Raw genomic sequence first — 6,000 nt, 5'->3', positions numbered from 1 at the left:
ACCCATCGGACACACTCTCCCCGGGTACATTAACCCATCGGACACACTCTCCCCGGGTACATTAACCCATCGGAAACTCTCCCGGGTACATTAACCCATCGGACACTCTCCCCGGGTACAATAAACCATCGGACACACTCTCCCCGGGTACATTAACCCATCGGAAACTCTCCCGGGTACATTAACCCATCGGATACTCTCCCCGGGTACATTAACCCATCGGACACTCTCCCCGGGTACATTAACCCATCGGACACTCTCCCCGGGTACATTAACCCATCGGAAACTCTCCCGGGTACATTAACCCATCGGACACTCTCCCCGGGTACATTAACCCATCGGACACTCTCCCCGGGTACATTAACCCATCGGACACTCTCCCCGGGTACATTAACCCATCGGACACTCTCCCCGGGTACATTAACCCATCGGACACTCTCCCCGGGTACATTAACCCATCGGAAACTCTCTCCCCGGGTACATTAACCCATCGGACACTCTCCCCGGGTACATTAACCCATCGGACACTCTCTCCCCGGGTACATTAACCCATCGGACACTCTCCCCGGGTACATTAACCCATCGGACACTCTCCCCGGGTACATTAACCCATCGGAAACTCTCCCGGGTACATTAACCCATCGGACACTCTCCCCGGGTACATTAACCCATCGGACACTCTCCCGGGGTACATTAACCCATCGGACACTCTCCCCGGGTACATTAACCCATCGGACACTCTCCCCGGGTACAATAAACCATCGGACACACTCTCCCCGGGTACATTAACCTATCGGAAACTCTCCCGGGTACATTAACCCATCGGATACTCTCCCCGGGTACATTAACCCATCGGACACTCTCCCCGGGTACATTAACCCATCGGACACTCTCCCCGGGTACATTAACCCATCGGACACTCTCCCGGGGTACATTAACCCATCGGACACTCTCCCCGGGTACATTAACCCATCGGACACTCTCCCCGGGTACATTAACCCATCGGACACTCTCCCCGGGTACATTAACCCATCGGAAACTCTCCCGGGTACATTAACCCATCGGACACTCTCCCCGGGTACATTAACCCATCGGACACTCTCCCCGGGTACATTAACCCATCGGACACTCTCCCCGGGTACATTAACCCATCGGACACTCTCCCCGGGTACATTAACCCATCGGACACTCTCCCCGGGTACATTAACCCATCGGAAACTCTCTCCCCGGGTACATTAACCCATCGGACACTCTCCCCGGGTACATTAACCCATCGGACACTCTCTCCCCGGGTACATTAACCCATCGGACACTCTCTCCCCGGGTACATTAACCCATCGGACACTCTCCCCGGGTACATTAACCCATCGGAAACTCTCCCGGGTACATTAACCCATCGGACACTCTCCCCGGGTACATTAACCCATCGGACACTCTCCCCGGGTACATTAACCCATCGGACACTCTCCCCGGGTACATTAACCCATCGGAAACTCTCCCGGGTACATTAACCCATCGGACACTCTCCCCGGGTACATTAACCCATCGGACACTCTCCCCGGGTACATTAACCCATCGGACACTCTCCCCGGGTACATTAACCCATCGGACACTCTCCCCGGGTACATTAACCCATCGGACACTCTCCCCGGGTACATTAACCCATCGGAAACTCTCTCCCCGGGTACATTAACCCATCGGACACTCTCCCCGGGTACATTAACCCATCGGACACTCTCTCCCCGGGTACATTAACCCATCGGACACTCTCCCCGGGTACATTAACCCATCGGACACTCTCCCCGGGTACATTAACCCATCGGAAACTCTCCCGGGTACATTAACCCATCGGACACTCTCCCCGGGTACATTAACCCATCGGACACTCTCCCGGGGTACATTAACCCATCGGACACTCTCCCCGGGTACATTAACCCATCGGACACTCTCCCCGGGTACAATAAACCATCGGACACACTCTCCCCGGGTACATTAACCTATCGGAAACTCTCCCGGGTACATTAACCCATCGGATACTCTCCCCGGGTACATTAACCCATCGGACACTCTCCCCGGGTACATTAACCCATCGGACACTCTCCCCGGGTACATTAACCCATCGGACACTCTCCCGGGGTACATTAACCCATCGGACACTCTCCCCGGGTACATTAACCCATCGGACACTCTCCCCGGGTACATTAACCCATCGGACACTCTCCCCGGGTACATTAACCCATCGGAAACTCTCCCGGGTACATTAACCCATCGGACACTCTCCCCGGGTACATTAACCCATCGGACACTCTCCCCGGGTACATTAACCCATCGGACACTCTCCCCGGGTACATTAACCCATCGGACACTCTCCCCGGGTACATTAACCCATCGGACACTCTCCCCGGGTACATTAACCCATCGGAAACTCTCTCCCCGGGTACATTAACCCATCGGACACTCTCCCCGGGTACATTAACCCATCGGACACTCTCTCCCCGGGTACATTAACCCATCGGACACTCTCTCCCCGGGTACATTAACCCATCGGACACTCTCCCCGGGTACATTAACCCATCGGACACTCTCCCCGGGTACATTAACCCATCGGACACTCTCCCCGGGTACATTAACCCATCGGACACTCTCCCCGGGTACATTAACCCATCGGACACTCTCCCCGGGTACATTAACCCACACGAAACTCACCCCGGGTACATTAACCCATCGAAAACTCTCTCCCCGGGTACATTAACCCATCGGACACTCTCCCCGGGTACATTAACCCATCGGACACTCTCTCCCCGGGTACATTAACCCATCGGACACTCTCCCCGGGTACATTAACCCATCGGACACTCTCCCCGGGTACATTAACCCATCGGACACTCTCCCCGGGTACAATAACCCATCGGACACTCTCCCCGGGTACATTAACCCATCGGACACTCTCCCCGGGTACATTAACCCATCGGACACTCTCCCCGGGTACAATAACCCATCGGACACTCTCCCCGGGTACATTAACCCATTGTACACTCTCCCCGGGTACATTAACCCATCGGACACTCTCCCCGGGTACATTAACCCATCGGAAACTCTCCCGGGTACATTAACCCATCGGACACTCTCCCCGGGTACATTAACCCATCGGACACTCTCCCCGGGTACATTAACCCATCGGACACTCTCCCCGGGTACATTAACCCATCGGAAACTCTCCCGGGGTACATTAACCCATCGGACACTCTCCCCGGGTACATTAACCCATCGGACACTCTCCCCGGGTACATTAACCCATCGGACACTCTCCCCGGGTACATTAACCCATCGGACACTCTCCCCGGGTACATTAACCCATCGGACACTCTCCCCGGGTACATTAACCCATCGGAAACTCTCCCGGGTACATTAACCCATCGGACACTCTCCCCGGGTACATTAACCCATCGGACACTCTCCCGGGGTACATTAACCCATCGGACACTCTCCCCGGGTACATTAACCCATCGGACACTCTCCCCGGGTACAATAAACCATCGGACACACTCTCCCCGGGTACATTAACCCATCGGAAACTCTCCCGGGTACATTAACCCATCGGATACTCTCCCCGGGTACATTAACCCATCGGACACTCTCCCCGGGTACATTAACCCATCGGACACTCTCCCCGGGTACATTAACCCATCGGACACTCTCCCCGGGTACATTAACCCATCGGACACTCTCCCGGGGTACATTAACCCATCGGACACTCTCCCCGGGTACATTAACCCATCGGACACTCTCCCCGGGTACATTAACCCATCGGACACTCTCCCCGGGTACATTAACCCATCGGAAACTCTCCCGGGTACATTAACACATCGGACACCCTCCCCGGGTACATTAACCCATCGGACACTCTCCCCGGGTACATTAACCCATCGGACACTCTCCCCGGGTACATTAACCCATCGGAAACTCTCCCCGGGTACATTAACCCATCGGACACTCTCCCCGGGTACATTAACCCATCGGAAACTCTCTCCCCGGGTACATTAACCCATCGGACACTCTCCCCGGGTACATTAACCCATCGGACACTCTCTCCCCGGGTAGATTAACCCATCGGACACTCTCCCCGGGTACATTAACCCATCGGACACTCTCCCCGGGTACATTAACCCATCGGACACTCTCCCCGGGTACAATAACCCATCGGACACTCTCCCCGGGTACATTAACCCATCGGACACTCTCCCCGGGTACATTAACCCATCGGACACTCTCACCGGGTACAATAACCCATCGGACACTCTCCCCGGGTACATTAACCCATCGTACACTCTCCCCGGGTACATTAACCCATCGGACACTCTCCCCGGGTACATTAACCCATCGGAAACTCTCCCGGGTACATTAACCCATCGGACACTCTCCCCGGGTACATTAACCCATCGGACACTCTCCCCGGGTACATTAACCCATCGGACACTCTCCCCGGGTACATTAACCCATCGGAAACTCTCCCGGGGTACATTAACCCATCGGACACTCTCCCCGGGTACATTAACCCATCAGACACTCTCCCCGGGTACATTAACCCATCGGACACTCTCCCCGGGTACATTAACCCATCGGACACTCTCCCCGGGTACATTAACCCATCGGACACTCTCCCCGGGTACATTAACCCATCGGAAACTCTCCCGGGTACATTAACCCATCGGACACTCTCCCCGGGTACATTAACCCATCGGACACTCTCCCCGGGTACATTAACCCATCGGACACTCTCCCCGGGTACATTAACCCATCGGACACTCTCCCCGGGTACATTAACCCATCGGACACTCTCCCCGGGTACATTGACCCATCGGAAACTCTCCCGGGTACATTAACCCATCGGACACTCTCCCCGGGTACATTAACCCATCGGACACACTCTCCCGGGTACATTAACCCATCGGACACTCTCCCCGGGTACATTAACCCATCGGACACTCTCTCCCCGGGTAGATTAACCCATCGGACACTCTCCCCGGGTACATTAACCCATCGGACACTCTCCCCGGGTACATTAACCCATCGGACACTCTCCCCGGGTACAATAACCCATCGGACACTCTCCCCGGGTACATTAACCCATCGGACACTCTCCCCGGGTACATTAACCCATCGGACACTCTCCCCGGGTACAATAACCCATCGGACTCTCTCCCCGGGTACATTAACCCATCGTACACTCTCCCCGGGTACATTAACCCATCGGACACTCTCCCCGGGTACATTAACCCATCGGAAACTCTCCCGGGTACATTAACCCATCGGACACTCTCCCCGGGTACATTAACCCATCGGACACTCTCCCCGGGTACATTAACCCATCGGACACTCTCCCCGGGTACATTAACCCATCGGAAACTCTCCCGGGGTACATTAACCCATCGGACACTCTCCCCGGGTACATTAACCCATCAGACACTCTCCCCGGGTACATTAACCCATCGGACACTCTCCCCGGGTACATTAACCCATCGGACACTCTCCCCGGGTACATTAACCCATCGGACACTCTCCCCGGGTACATTAACCCATCGGAAACTCTCCCGGGTACATTAACCCATCGGACACTCTCCCCGGGTACATTAACCCATCGGACACTCTCCCCGGGTACATTAACCCATCGGACACTCTCCCCGGGTACATTAACCCATCGGACACTCTCCCCGGGTACATTAACCCATCGGACACTCTCCCCGGGTACATTGACCCATCGGAAACTCTCCCGGGTACATTAACCCATCGGACACTCTCCCCGGGTACATTAACCCATCGGACACACTCTCCCGGGTACATTAACCCATCGGACACTCTCCCCGGGTACATTAACCCATCGGACACTCCCCGGGTACAATAACCCATCGGACACTCTCCCCGGGTACATTAACCCATCGGACACACTCTCCCCGGGTACATTAACCCATCGGACTCACTCTCCCGGGTACATTAACCCAT

This window comes from Scyliorhinus torazame, unplaced genomic scaffold (assembly GCF_047496885.1).
Source record: "Scyliorhinus torazame isolate Kashiwa2021f unplaced genomic scaffold, sScyTor2.1 scaffold_268, whole genome shotgun sequence".
Lineage (NCBI taxonomy): Eukaryota > Metazoa > Chordata > Chondrichthyes > Carcharhiniformes > Scyliorhinidae > Scyliorhinus > Scyliorhinus torazame.
This window is presented reverse-complemented; position numbering follows the sequence as displayed.